Source organism: Typopeltis vanoorti, chromosome 13, assembly GCF_054136105.1.
Source record: "Typopeltis vanoorti isolate ZY-2024b chromosome 13, IOZ_Tvanoo_1.0, whole genome shotgun sequence".
Taxonomy (NCBI): Eukaryota; Metazoa; Arthropoda; class Arachnida; order Uropygi; family Thelyphonidae; genus Typopeltis; species Typopeltis vanoorti.
Genome location: NC_143561.1, coordinates 33,470,730 through 33,486,852, shown reverse-complemented (window position 1 = coordinate 33,486,852; position 16,123 = coordinate 33,470,730). Strand labels below are relative to the sequence as shown.

Below are 16,123 nucleotides of genomic sequence, written 5' to 3'. Positions count from 1 at the left end.
ACATCAAAAAAGAAGAAGTATATTTTGCACTCTGCCTTCATAAGCTTTCTGCCTGATCTCCGATGAAAGCCAGCAGCTCGAAATAGCTGTCAGGACAGTAAAACTTTAATAAAAAGCATTGAATAGCTTGAAGTAGTTCTCGAGGAGTGTCGTATAGCTGAATAAATGTTTCTGTGGCTGTGGTCCTACTTGATCTGTCTTGCACGTTAACATTTTTGATTGTTCACAATGGTTTTATTCTGTACAGTTTGTAGGAAGAAGTGGTGCCATAAGTGGTGATATCATAACGAAATAAAAATTCCCTTACTGAATATGAAGGTAAGCTCCTTTGAGAATCATTCTTCCAATTTCAAAAAAGTTGGTGTAAAGTATTGAATTTGGATTTGATGCCAGGATTCTTGGTTTTTTGTGTATATGGTTCACCATATTTTTCTCCTTATAAGACGCACCATTGTATTGGACGCATCACATTTTTCATGTCGAAGTTTTTGGGAAAACAATTCTTTCTAGTATAAGACGCACGAATTATGCATCACATATTTCATGTAAATATTATTTTTTCTTTAAAAAAATTCAATACAAGTATTATCCGTTTATTGGATAAAAACAATTATTCTTAAAAATAATCCAATCATTAAAAAATCTAACATATAATAATATATATAATATAAAAAAATAATGTTTATAAATTTCATTAATCTTCTTTGCAAATCTTTATTCATCTTCATGTTCACCCTCAAAATTTTCTGAACTTGATTCTTCATCAGAAGCGAGTCATCGTTGTCTTCAAATAATAAGTCAACCTCCGTACCGTAATGCCACACTTTTGAAAAGATTTTATAATTTCGGGTTTCATTTCAGTCCATGAGCTCTTTACCCATTCGAAACCCTCCGAAATTGTGACCTTTTTCTCCTATCTGTAGATGTTTCCTCAAAATTTGAAGATTGCATCCAATTGACCCATTTTTCCTTTATAAATCCTTTAAATGGTTTGTTTATTGACCATCTAAAGGTTGAAGCACGGAGGTGAGTTCTCCTGAGATTACAGCTATTTTTGTATTCATTTTGCGAAGTTTATTTTTAACAGCTTCGGTTTTATGGTATATCTAAATTGATCCCATACTAACAAAGCAAATTTCTGATGTAAATTGCCAGGATGTCCGGACCATACCATCTTTATCCATAACTTCATCCCTTCTTCATCCATTCATTCTTTTGGATAAATATGAATGTAAACTCCTTTGAGAAGTTTTGCTTTAGGCATTGTTTTTCTTCTAAAAATTAAAAAAGGCGACAATTTTGTTCCATCCGCACAGCACGACAAAACAACAGTATAGTGGTTTTTTTCGTGATCAGAAGTTTTAACAATAATATTTTTTTTACCCTTTGGAGTCAACAGTCTTGTTTGTGGGCGCATCAAAACTCAGAGGCACTTCATCCATATTAGCTATCTGTGAAAGTTCAAAATTGTCTCGTTTTCTAGCATTTATGATGAGTCTATGAACCTCAATAATTTTATTTTCGCATTCGTCTGGCGTTTTTTGATTTTTTTGATATTTTGATTTTTGCACGCATGCATAAATCATATCTCTTCATAAATCTAAAGCGCCATGATTGTGACTCTCTAAAATTGATGATATTTCTTTCTGTTAGCAAATAATTTGCTCGTTGAATAATAACTTTTGTTGATACGCAGCAACCCGATCTTCTTTGATCCATAATCCAAGTTTTTAATTCATTTTCAATTTCTGGCCATTTTGCTGGTTTTCTGCGATGACTGTGGTTTTTAGAATTTGCTTCTATTAATTGCTGCTCTTGTTTCCTCAAAGTTCGTACCATTTTTTCTATAGGCGAAGGCCTAAAGTGTCGCTCTGCTGCCCTATTGCCATTCTTTTATGCGTACTCGATCACACTGCTTAAATGCAATCGTATAGCTATGCTTGTGCTTCGCAAAATCCATGGGTTATAAAGAAAATTAAATATGATAAGGTACTGATTACTAGTTTAAATGAGTTAACGACCGTGTAACTATTCAAATTGATCATGAATTACCGACAAGCGATGACGCACCGTAACTGCACATACATTAAAAACACATATGTGTAATAATATGCACCGGTTTATAAAACGCATTCGGCTTATAGGACGCACCCTCATTTTCAGATAAATATTAGGTGCAAAAAAAGAGCGTCTTATAAGGCGAAAAATACGGTACATGCCTTTTTTTTTTTTACTTATCTTCATTTATGTAGATTATGTTTGTAATAATAATAATTATTTTTTTATTAATATATAAAAATTATATAACACTATTACTTAAATATTATTTTCTAATAATAATAATAATAATAATAATAATAATTCCACCACTGCCTTTCAAATATTAAACTATGTATTATTTATTTGGAGTGGTTTCGATGGCGTAATATGTGTACAGTATAACGTCACAATGCAGATGGCAAACGATGGGAGGTGTCGCTTCATTTTATTGCATAATTTATATATTTCCAACGTTATCAACCTTCTTAGTTTTTTTTATATAACGCATTTAGAATATGGACATTGTTTTTTTTTTTTTTAACAATATGAAAGAAAAAATTAAGCTATTTTCGGCATTTAATGTTTAAAGATAGTGATTAGATAATCACCATCTTGAAACATTATACTCATTTAGTATGTTAAAAACAGTTGGTATTAACATATTCTTCGACCTAGAAAATTTCCTGCAGATATTTCATATACCGAGTTTAGTTAATATATGTGATGGGCTATATAGTGAACATTAATGTCTATTATGAAGTCATTACATCCCATCTGCTAAGGATTAATTCAATCAGCGATGAAGAGGAACAAAGGTTAGACATACATTAATGGCGCTTCTTACATACTTTGAAGGTTACGTCAGAAGATATTGTCAAATAGCAATTCAGTCGCATATTTTTCATGCCAACTTTGTGTACTCATTCAGTAAAGGATTAAAGCAAGAATGTAATTTCTTGTTCAGTATAGTACACATTTCTATTTAACAAATAACACCTACAGAAACAATCAATAATTTAAAGATAAACTAGCAGTAGTTAGCTGTAATAAGACAGTGGGCCACTTTCCTGTATGAGACTCATAGCTGATAAATGAGTACATGCTTTCAAGAGTTACAATAAACCCTAAAACTAGAACGTGATTACATATAAGATGATCACAAAATGTTTCCAAGTGCTTATTTTAAAAATATTCTCTTAATGATTTAAATCGTAAAGATAATATCAAGTACATTACTTCTTGGAAGCATATCGACATTTTCAGACGAATCATTTAATTAAATGCCATTGAGAAATAAACGTACGGTATAGTTTCACACTGAACTCTCTAATAAAATCCTAGCTGAAAATCACATGCCCTAATTATGAATTTCAGGATCAATGTACTTGATAAATCAGTTACATATAACAGGATATACAGTATTTATCAATGACGGATGCTTAGCGTCATCGATGTGGGCCAAAACATCCGCTTCAAGCTAAGGATAATAAAATTACTAATCAAAATAAGCGGACTTTTTAATATATAACGTTTCTGTGTATTATCATCTAAAAATGGATTAATTATCACGTTTTAGACCACATTTGGAACGAATAAGAGATTCATGCAGGTTTTGAATTTATATGCGCTTTTTAATATTAATTTATTCTCAAGATAAACTCTTATTCTTTCGTATTCTTCAAATTCGTCTTAACTGCATTCACTTGCGTGCTTCTATTCCATCCCAATTCAATAAGAAATGTTCAGGTTTTTTAAACCTTCGGATTGCAGTATAAGTTCGGAAGACAGAATTTAGAGATTGAAATCAATATTTAATTTTAATTTTATTAAATTTTATTCTTTTACACAACGAAGGTTTTGAGAAAGGATTTGTTATAAACTTGCAGTTTGACATGATTCTGAAGGTCAAGTTCAAATTCAAAAATTTTAAACCTGTGTAATGTCAGTCGGTGACTGAGCTTTAATATTTTAAAAATCAATTTTTAATAATCATGATATGACCTATTTAAGCCAGCCAATATAAAATTAACGACACAACTGATCTGTTAACCTATCAGAGAAACTGTTATACCTATCAGAGAACTAACAGAATAGTATAATAATAATAATAATAATAATAATAAATTGAAAAATTATGTGATTAGTATGTTTAAAGGTACCAAAGTTATCACCATAATCTTCATCACCAGTTTCCTGATATGTGCCCCCAAGGAGTGTTCAGATTACTATGACAGCGCTACATGATTAGGTTTACATTATTATTAATCTCATATCAACTATTTAACTCCAAAGCAACATGTTACTTGTGAGCACTCCAATATTGTGATATCTAACATTTCATGCTTCTGAGGCACTTCTATCAATCCACCTAGACCTTGGTTTTCGTCTGGATCTCTTTCATGCGATCTTAGCATCAACCACCTGATTTGCTAACCTTTCTTCACCCATTCTATTTAAGTGGCCATACCAATATATGGTATGGCCACTTAAATATTAATAATAATAATATTTAAATGGCTAATCTAATTAGGGGAATGTTTATTCCCTAATTAGATTAGCTCTGCTGACACATTTTTGAACAGAGTCTCTGTAGCTCAGTCTGTATAGACAAAGCCCTTTGGTCGGAAAGACCTGGGTTAGATTCCCGTCCATGACGTGACGAACCTTTATCTAGTCTCTTTCAACTAAAGGTGAGTTAGCAGGTCTCTTCCGAGGTAGAGGGTTTTAATTACTGGAAACTGGGGTTTTTTGGTCACTTAGAACAGACAAACCGGCCAGTAGAAAACACGCCATTTACAGACAAGAATACTTGGAGGTATAGGGGGTAACCACCTTATCCCCGTATTACGGTTAAGAAATCCGAGGGTACTTGGAAGGTTGTGGGTACTTATGTACCTGTTAAAGCCACTGATGAATGGATGGACACGTTGTCGAATGCTAATAAAGTCTAGTTCCTTTCTAATATCTTCATTTTAAATATGATTTTGCCATTGATGCCATCGGTTCATTCCCCTAATTTTTCTCATATCTGTGGTCTCTAGTCTTTGATCAAGTGCTTTATTTCTATCCCAACTATCAGATCCATAACAGAAAACTGATGTATTTGTGTTTTGGCTAATTTCTCACTTATCCCATATACATTTATTCAGCTGGGTACCCACCATACCAGCTTTACTTATTCTGTTGTTTATTTCCAGATTTAACCTGTTGTCTTCACTAAAAGCTGTGCCTAAATATGTGAAATATTTTACTTGTTCTATCGGATCTCCATTCCGAACGCAGCTGAAGTTTTCTATGCTCCTGCCTCTATTCACAGTTTTGGTCTTTTTATTGCTGATTTTTATGCCAAATTTGTTACAGCTATTATTCAATTTAGTAGTAATCCTGGAGACTTGCCCCAGATGTGTTTAGGAATACAAGATCATCTGCATAAAGCAAAGAGTTAAGTTGGATATCTCCAATCTAATATCAGGCCAAATACCACTTTCTTTCATAATGTGATCCATATAGATGATGAATAAGAGTTGAGATAACTTGCATCCTTGTCTTACCTCTGATTTTACATCAAATCAAACCATCTTCCTGTATTTCCTTCAATTCTAACTGCTGACAATTTAAATATAGACTATGTATTGCTCTGTATAATGTTCCATTCACTCCATATAATTGTACTCTTTTGAAAAGCTTTTTTTTTCTAGGCACCTTATCGTAGGCCTTTCCCAGATCTACAAAACTAAAGTACAGATCCTAGACATATTTGCCAGCCTGTTTGGCCGAGTGGTTAGCGTATCCGCTCTCCAGCCAAAAGGCTGTGGGTTCGAATCCCGCCGTGGGCATGGATGTTTGTGATTGTCTGTGGAAATACTAGTGGTGGTCGGCAGTAGATGACGTTGGTGTAGTAGTGGTCATTGGAGGATTGAGTAGTGGAGCCAGGGCTGTAGAGCAGGCGCCCTCCCTCGATGAGTCTTTGGACTCCCTGGAGGTGTCAAATAATAATAATAATAATAATAATCATAAATAATAATTTCCCACGATTTTTTAACTATCTGTCTTAAAATGAAAATCTGATCTTGAAAACCTCTATTAGTTCTAAACCCAGATTGATCTTCTCCAAGTTTCTCTTCCACAATCTTTCTCAACCTGTTTTCAAGTTTTTTGCTTGCATAAATCTTATCTGGAACACTTAGTAGAGAAAGTCCTCGAATTGCAGAGGAGCTAATTCTCAAATTCTGCTTTATTCCTTTTTTTATAGATGGGCACTATGAGAACTCTACTCCAATCATTGAGAACTCAGCCTTCTGTGCAAGCCTTCTGAATTATGCAGTGTAGCCATTGCAAAATTTTTATACCTCCATTCTTAAGCATTTCTGATCGAATATCATCTATTCCAGCTGCCTTTCCACATTTCAAGTTTCTGACGGCCTTTTCTACCTCAAATATTGATATGTAAACCTCTTAAAATTTTTCTAGTATGTTTCTGTCACTCCCTGGTTCATTTAACGGTCTTTCAAAGCAATTACCTCCAGACATCTAGGATATCCTTATCTTCAGTTTTCATGTCTCCTTTATCATCTTTAACTTTATTCCTTTTACAGTACTCTTTCCTCCATTTCTAAGCTCCTTCATTAGCCTCCAGAACATTTTGTCACCTTGATATTTATTTTCTATATTCTTACCAAAGTCTTCCAATAACTTTTGTTTAGCTATTTTTACACACAGCTTAGCTCTCTTACATTTTTCTCTGCATTCTTTTAGAGCATCTGCTGACTTATTTGGTAGGAACTTTCCGTGTGCCGTCTTCTTTTCCAGAACTGCTTTTTAACTTCTTATGTGACCACCATTGTATTCTTATTTTTCTATCCGTGCAGAGAACTTCACCACACGTCTCCCTAGCTGAATCAATCAATGTCTTCTTCGGAGTTTGCTACTGAGACTTCAAGATTTGGTCCTAAATAATATAAAAGATTTTATATAATAAACAATTATAAAAGCTTCTCAACTTTAAATCAGACTTTCTTGCTGTTCTTTTCAATGTAATGTGCATTTTTGTCCTGCTTAGTACTAAGTAATAGTCACTTCCAATTTCATTTCCTCTGTACACTCCTGTATCCTGAACAAGCATGTGAATATCACTGTCAACAATAGCACAGTTAATGAGGCTTATTTCTTGTCTCTTCTCTCCATTCGAACTTGTGCATATCTTTATGTTGAACATAAGTTAGTAATGACTAGTCCATGTCCTGAGCCGAAATCCAGTAAATACGATTGCGCCGCCCTGGTTGGCCAAGTGATTAGCGTATCTACTCTCCAGCCAAAGGGCTGCCAGTTCGCATCCCGCCGTGGTCACGGATATTTTTGATTGTCTGTGAAAATACTAGTGGTGGGTTTGGGCAGTAGATGGTGTAGATCATGTGGCTTGCTCCAGTTGGTGGATTGAGTGGTGGAGATGAAGAGCTGTAGAGTAGGTGTCCTAGCTCGATGAGTCTTTGGACTCCTTGGAGGTGTCACGTAATAATAATAATAATAATAATAATAATAATTAGTAGTAGTAGTAGTAGTAGTATAAGTATTAGATTTGTTCTTTTCTCCAAATTTTCCCAGGTTGTTTCTATATGTTCGGTAGGATTCGTTTCATACTCTGCTGTTCAGATCTCCAACAACAACCGTTTCTTCCATTTTCTTTATGTTAACTGCCAGTTCTAATGGCTTAAAATATTCCTCCACTTCTGTGGGACCATTAGCACAAAAACGTTTCGCTGTCCATTTCCCTATTTTGAAGTGTTCCAACATAATTCTACTTGAAATTGCCTTCTAATCTAGGTTTATCTTAATGTTTCATCTTGAATGCTATCACTACTCCTTCCTTTCCTTGATTATTATTGCCTGAAAATAACATCCTATACTTATTATTTAGTAAGATCTCGTCTGTTGCCAATTATGCCAATGTAGTACTTTTCCAATTCTTCTGCAAGTTCAATTTCCTTTCCATTAATACTTCTTATGTTTATGGTTCCTATCTTGAATTCATTTGAGTTTGGTTAAAAGACTAAACTTTCTTCTTCTTCTTCTTCTTCTAGATGTTATGTATGCATATATATTGTCTGGAGGCATTTTTGTCCCCTACGTGTTATCTTTGGTGCAGGCTAGTGAGTTATTTGCCCCCATTCTAACATTTATGATGTTAGAATGGGGGGAAATACCCCCATTCTAACATTTAATTTGACCCCCATTCTAACAAGAATGGGAGTCAACTATCATCTCCTATAAATGAGATGATAGTTGACTACAACACAGCTTTACCCAAAGTTTTCAAATCATCGGTAGCAATTAACTTAGCCAGTGATGACTAAGAGACTTACTCTTAGTGTAGCCATCTATTAAATCAGTAGATGGCTAGACTTAGAAATCAGCCATCTACTAATTTCCAAAAAAAAAAACGTGAGTTAGGACTAAATGTCTATTCATTTAATTTGACATTAAAATAACGCATTAGATGAAGTATTAACTAAAATATTGTTTTATAATAAATAAATGATCTAAAGCCTTTCTTTTATTCCCCAAAGGGAGTAGTAGCGCTTTTAGCCCCAACGATCTTTTAGAAATTGAGGAAAACTAGTGTCGATCTTTAGCTCATGACTACTGATCTTACCGTTCTGTGATATTAAATCCTCATACTCATACTTGGAAACTAGCCCTGAAGAAACGACCGAAAAAAGTAATCACCTCTAGTGGGTCGATGGATTCAAACCTATAACGATATTATCCTCTAGGTTCTAGCATTGTTATATCCAAAGCATTGCTGCAAGTTTAACATACACTCATTATTCTTGATGGATTAGAAAACTATTATTAATTGTTGTAAGCTATTTTTCTTTAAATCCTGATAAAACCTTTTTTTTTTTTTTTTCAGTGGTGAATAAAGTAAAGGAAGACTTAAGTACTACACTATCTACCAATAATTGTCCAGACACCGCTGTTATTTGAAGTTATGGAACATTCCAGGTTTGTTAATAAATAAGATCCGGTGTACAGATAGTAGGAAACAGTATGACATCGTAGCAGTTGAATACAGTTGAATACGTGCCATTGCCACTCAACTGGAGCATCCAAGATCAACGGTTGACGATGTGATCAACAAATGAGGCGGCGGCCGAAAATGACGGACAGGGACAGAAGGATGTTAAAACGGGTGGCACGCAAAAACCGGCTACAATCGTCACAGACCATTCGTGATGAGTTCTAGGGTGCCAGTAACACCACGGTGAGCACTAATGCTGTACAAAAATAACTCTGTTTACTGGGTTTCCACGGAAGAGCAGCGGCACACAAGCCGAACATCAGAACAATGCTATCCTAACCTGGTGCAAAGAGCATGTGAACTGGTTAATTGACCAGTGGAGAACTGGTCAATTGTCCAGTTTTAAATCAAGCGATGAATCACCTGTTTCACCTGTTTCCAGTCTGATGGCAGGATGTAGGCGTGTAAAAAGCCTGGTGAACGCTTGTTACCACAGTGTGTTATACGCACATTAAAGTTTGATGGTGGAGGAATAATGGTGTGGGATGCATTCATCTGGTTTGGAGTGGGACCACTGGTCGTTATCAATGGTTCCATAAATTAGCTGCCAATGCATACCGGTTTGAACGGACAGTACCTTTTTTTTCATATTTCCTTGCCGTCCCGTCGTTTCAATAAAAATATTAAATTTGTCCCGTTTTTAATAAAAACTCTAAATATGCTTCAATATTGGTCAATCATAAATTATTATTCATAACCTATAATCGTATATCAATATCATGGATACCAGTAATTTGTATAACCATGGAGTCGCATTGTTCATTACTAAATATCGATATCTGCAGTGATTTATTCAGAGGGGGGAAAAATACATGTTGGCAACACTTGCCCGTCTCAGACGCGTTAGTTTTTCTTTTGCCTGTATGCTAACCAGTGGCTTTGTTATTCAATGTCGGTGGTTTAAATTCACACTTTTCAAAGTTTTAAGTCTTATTTTCTAAAGCTTTTAGTCTTCTATCCTTGCAATGTCAGTGATGCAAAACTGCAGTTTTAATGAAGATCTCCAGAAAAAATTCAAATTTATTAAACTCGACAGGCTGTATAGTGATGGAACAAAAGCAGTATGCGAACATTGTAATGTCCATTTTCCCGTTGCTCATGGAGGCAGAAGCGACGTCAACCAACATATACGTAGCAGAAACATAAGGATGCTGAAATGACTCTGGCTTCAGTTAAAAACACCAGCTCGTTTATAGTGAGACGTGATGGTGATAGTGAAAGCAATAAAATTGCATCAAGTGAAGCTCTTGTTGCTTATCATACGTCACGGCCAAAGTTTTCGCGGAAATGACTGCTTGTTGATATTGATGAATAAAATTTATGAACCAAAATTCTTCAGCACGTACCAAATAAAAAAAAAATTACCATACACATTGGACTTAGCAATAGAGGATTTGAATAAAACAAAAAGCATTACAGTCAGTTTAGATGCATCAAACAAAAAAGACATCAAACTTTTTTCCAGTCGTTGTGCGGTACTCTTCACCAAATTGTGGTGTTCAAGACAAAATTATAGACTTTATTTCCTTACCTGGGGAAACATCCCGCCTACAATGTGCTATGTTGAAGGAATTAAGTGACAAATTTGCCTTACAAAACAAAATTGTTGCTATGTGATCACGATCAGCAATTTTGGTGGTTGCAAAAGACTTGGCAAAAATAATGGGTTTATGTAATGAAACTTTTTTATCGTTTTATCTTTTCATGAATACAGAATACTACATAACCCTCGTCCCGTTTTTTCCATTCCAATGTCCCGTTTTTGTCTCAAGGAAATATGTCAGCGTATCCTAAAGGCAGCTCAGTACCTTGATATTCTGGATAATATATCTACGCAAATAGGTAAATACGCATCAAAACAACACTGCTCCATGCCACAAAGCTGCAGCTGTTATGGAATTGTATGAAGAGATGGGTATTAAACGACTGTCCTGGCCTGTTGCAGAGTCCTGGTCTCAACCCCCATCGAACACCTGTGGGATGAATTGGACAGCGGTTGAGGTCAAGAGCAGCACGTCCTCGATCTGTCGCTGAACTCATTGCTGCTTTGATGAGGAATGGAGATACATTCCGTCTGATGTCTGCTGCAACTTGGTGGAAAGCATCCCTCAAAGTGTTCAGAATGTGATGAAAGTCAAAGGTGGATATACCTGATATTAGGTTCGCCTGCTAGGATTAATTATAAATTGCTAAAGTGTCTGTACAGTTATTGGTAGATAGTGTATATCCTCCTCCTAACAAATATCTAAAATAATTTCCTGCCTCCTAATTGACTTATTTTAACTATTTAGGATGTAGCTATTGATGAATAATTGATGAGTGAATACGTAAATGCACAATGTGTAATAACAGCTTCATTTCATTCAAATATATGCTAGTTTATATACAAGTACAGTTGTTTTTATGTTTTTTTTTTGTTATTATTAATAGACAACGAAACAAAGAGTACTGATTTATTAGCGTTTCTGTGATTTCGATAAAGCGTTTCTTTTCTTCAAATTTCAATTTTAATTTAATCGAAAATAGACAGGCAACCTCAAAACTTAAGTTTTAAAAGTAACTTAATGAAAGGAAACAACTTCAGCTTAAGAGAAAAATTATTATTATACATATAGATAATAGAAATTATACAAATAGGTAAATAGGTTAAAAAGAATATACAAAGAAATGTGTACAGTGAATTGCATAGCTGGGTAAATTTAACTTGGACGAACAGAATACCTTAAATACATGCTAAAATCACCATGAATTGAGAATAATTAATTTTGATTTTTAAATATGTAATATTGTATACACTTGAAGTTGCATGTGTGTGAATATCTATTGCGCCTCTCGTGGCTATATTTTCAAACAGAACGACGCAGAGTCTGTGAGAGTGCAGGCTGTGCTCGATTGATGTGTGTGTGTGATATGTGTAACATATCTGTAATGGAGGTGTGGTAGTTATGCGTTTTGTATTTATGCTGAGCACTTTATGGCTTAGTATGGTGTCGAGGCAGCTGTTTCGCAATAAATAGCGGCAGACGCAGTAAGCACATACCTTTTTCACCAATTATATTTTTTAGACTCACGCTATTAATAATTTATCCGAGTAATACCACTCTCACTTTCCAAGCAAGAGAAAACATTACCTGATTCATGCTGCAATTACACTTACCAATGTACCGCTTTTGAAAATTCGTTTTAATTTAGAGTTTGAGAAATACTTAACTTAAACTATGGTGAACGTAGCTTAATGGAATATTGCAAATGCATGAATTTTATGATCTGTATATATTATAATACAAATTCATATATATAAATCTGGATATTTATTTAGCTTTATAGGATGCGTAATCATTTGAGATCACCACATGTAAACATACACCGGTCCTATTAATTTGAAATAAATATGCTTGGCCTTGCTTTTCATATCAGCTGTTACACACTGGGCGCTGATCAGCTAAGCAGTATTCGGGAAAATATATGTAGTAATCTTATCTGAGGAATAGCAATTTAATATACTCCAGGATTTATTAAAATCACTACTAGATCAATATAGTTTATTTATTCTGGTGTAATAAACTTTAACTAATTTAAAGCCTAGATTCACTTCATTAATTCAGTAAATACTGTCATGATTTTGAAAACAGTTTCGTACCTAAAATTTAGATTTTAGGCTGGCAAAGTGAAATTGAGGCGAGAATGAATTTGGATAACCACAATTTGAAATAGTGGTATGCTCAACATGTCGTTACAAAGAGACAAATGTTAACACTATTGTATAGTAGAGATGGCATGGGATTTCATTTGTTATAACATAGTTTTCAGATTTCTATATCTCTCTCCTCTCCTCTCATCAGCTGTACTTACATCATTTGCTAATAATTTTTATTGGTGATGCTGTGCATCACTGATATGAAAAACAGTATTTTCTAAATGGCCTACTGATTGAAAACTCCTCGTAATATTAAACAGTAACTAATTATTGTTCATCATTCAATTTTCATTTCATTATTCCTTGAAAGAGTAGTTTTAGTTTTCTTTAGACATTAAATTTCTGAATGTTGTCATCATAGTAAGTTTAGTGTTTTCTTACCCATCAAGATCATTAGCACTATTAGTGTTTATTAATGCCTGAGATGATTTTCCAATTTGGTTAATACATTTTTATTTCTTCCAAATAGTTGTTGGAAGTTTTTCCACTTGGTTATGCTATAAATTAAAGATACCAAAAAATTATATACTTAAAATTATATACCTTATGGGTATGTATAATTACCCTTCCCATGCATAGCATTATACATACCCATAAGGATATGTGCTTTGCATTATGGGATACTAAGGCAAGTGATGTGAAGCCAGTAGTCTATATACGAGTTGCCCTGTCCTGATTATATTTCAGGTGCAAACTTTGTTTGCTTACACTTGTATATAAACAATTAAACTAAGTATATAATTTCTTGGTATCTTTATCTTCCAGATAGTTGATCTAAAATAGCATGCCTACCAGAAGCTTCAGTAGGTTTGAAGCCTCATGTACTGCTGGTGTTGCATAGCACAATGATCTCACCATTCTACATGAGCAGAAGGCATTGCAAAGTTATATGTCAAATGATCTTAAAAAAAAAAGTTATCAACTTTTTCAGTAATAAGTTTAACATCTAAGTGTTGCTTGTTAAGAACCAGCAGCTGTCCATTAATGTTCTTTGTACACCACTACCATTTTAGCTCTCTTGACATCTTTGTAGTGTAGTAAATAACTATTGTTCCATCCAGGTGGCTGACTGATAACAATATACTAATCATGAAGATCCACATAAGTTGATATCACGATGCTGTATGAGAAGAATATGGTTAAATGTTGAAAAATATTTAATTTCTACAATTTTTAGGTTTGAAATATTTTGAAATTAAAAGTTTCAAATATTACCTTTCTAGGGTGTTGTCTTGTTTTTTCCCTTTTAACTTTTTTTCTTACAAAACGAAATGAAAGAAACAGGTTATATATATATTAAGCTGTCATATGTTTAAGACAGGAAGATGCTTTAATTTGCTAAAGTCACTGCTGATAGTCTGTAAAAACTAATGAATGCTGGTAGCATTCGTTAGTTTTTACTCTAGGAAGAATAATTTGTAGCTTTTCTAAATATACAAGATTTCTGTGTTATATCTAAAACAAAATTCTTTCCATTCCATTGTAGTTTTCATAAACTGACAGTTTTCAGATATTATTAAAACGAGGAACAGAAAATGATCTCTTGATGCATTCTTAGCGATTTACCTGTGAGGAATAGCATAACTGCTGCACTCTGAAACCTAAGACAAAATAGCTTAGCAAACTAAAAGGAGATAACACTCCTCTGTAATGTTTCTTGGAAAACACCCGTGGTTGATTCTTGTAATGATGGAATCTTCATATGGGCTTTTTCAAATGAAGGGGAGTTAGCTGATCTCATATGGAAGTAACAGAGTTTATTATCCTGGAAACTTGGGTTTTTCATCCTGCATTCAGGCAAATCAGCGATGAGAGCACATGCAATTTATAGACAAAAAAATACTGTTGTTGATGGTAGTAGTGTTGTGTGTAGTGAAGTAGAGTGTCCTCCTCTGACGAGTCCTGAGCCCTTGGAGGTGTCGCATAATAATAGATATCCTCAGAGGGTATCCTTTATGAAACTAAAGCATTTTTAAGGGTGCATTTGTTGCATGAGTGGTGGGGAGGGTGTGCAAAAAATCAAAGTTGAACCACTGGCAATGAGAAAATCTTAATAAAAGAGAAAAAATATAATTTTATTAATAAAATATTAAAAGAAATTTATTGTTAATTTGTCACACAGATTTTCATATGGCTGGCTATGGTTGAGGTAATTATTCATGGTCACTCTCACCAATGAGAAAAGGTATCAACACTCCATTTATGATAATATCCTTTGATTAATGATCAAAGTGTGTATGATTATATACTGTCTAAGATAGCTATCTCTCAAGAAATAATTTTTTTTTGTCTCTTAAATGCCATCTCTTCATTTCACTCTGTATTACCATAAATATCACCCATAATGATGCTCCTTTTCTTATTTGCGAGACCAGTTTGCTTTGTACATTTTCTTCTCACCACTCTCCACATTGCTCTGTAACTTATTTGGTACCGATGTCCTTTGGTTATAAAGACCCTGCATTTGAATCTCATCTGCGATGCAAAGAATCTTTTTATGGACTTTTAAAGTGAAGATGAGTTAGCTGGTCTTATATGAGATAGTAGTAGGATTTTTCATCCTGCCAAACAGGCAGACTGGTCAGAAGAACATATGCAATTAACAGGCAAACTAGCTGAATGGCTTTGTTGCTTCAGCCATGATTAAATAAAATAATTCCTCCACATTTCCAGCCTATGACAACATCCAAATAAATATTTTGTCCTCTCCACTTCACATCATACTCTCAGAATATAATTGTTCAGGCAAGGAGGACTGTTAAACAAAAGAGATGTTTTTGGAGACCGAGAAAGTGGTTGATGTGATATGATGTGTTTATCAGATGTGAAAGTCAACCAAAGAAAATGATTGGAGATATGGGAGATAATGAACTTCACTAAATTATCTTCACCTCACTTGAAAATGGGGACGAAATTAATTTTTATGGCAGTGGTTGTGAAAGATCTGGAAGCATGAATCATTTGTGTAGGACATTGTCCAAAGCATAGGAATAAAGTGTACTGTCATCAGCAAAACTGTGGATAGGATTTAAGGTTAGTGATAGAAGTCATTAATCAATTGGAGGAAGAGTATGGATGAGAGAGTGCTGAGTACTCTGGCATTGACAGAAAAATCTGATGAGATACCATTCACCATACATTGCGCTGAATGATCACAGGAAACTAGCATCCCAGTTTCAAAGATCTGGGGGGAGGGTAATAGCATAAAATGGTAGCTTAGTAAGAAGACTTCTGTGTCAGGCACGATCAGGTACCTCTGAAATGGCAAAAGAAATACCATGAGTTTCTCCAAACCTCTCTATGATGTG

The 16,123-nt window shown here is 34.4% G+C and overlaps 1 protein-coding gene and 1 pseudogene across 2 annotated transcripts in view; one reads left to right on the top strand and one right to left on the bottom strand.

The window, feature by feature from the left end:
• The window catches only part of LOC150100040 (ubiquitin-like modifier-activating enzyme 1 pseudogene), a 71,517-nt pseudogene that overhangs the window by 41,956 nt on the left and 13,438 nt on the right, over positions 1-16,123 (bottom strand).
• The window catches only part of LOC150100038 (sorting nexin-13-like), a 480,335-nt gene continuing 476,222 nt past the window's right edge, over positions 12,011-16,123 (top strand). For both annotated transcript variants that reach the window (XM_090402415.1, XM_090402416.1), the window contains exon 1: positions 12,011-12,146. The gene's annotated coding sequence lies outside the window, so the exon portion shown is untranslated. The remainder of the gene's footprint in view (positions 12,147-16,123) is intronic.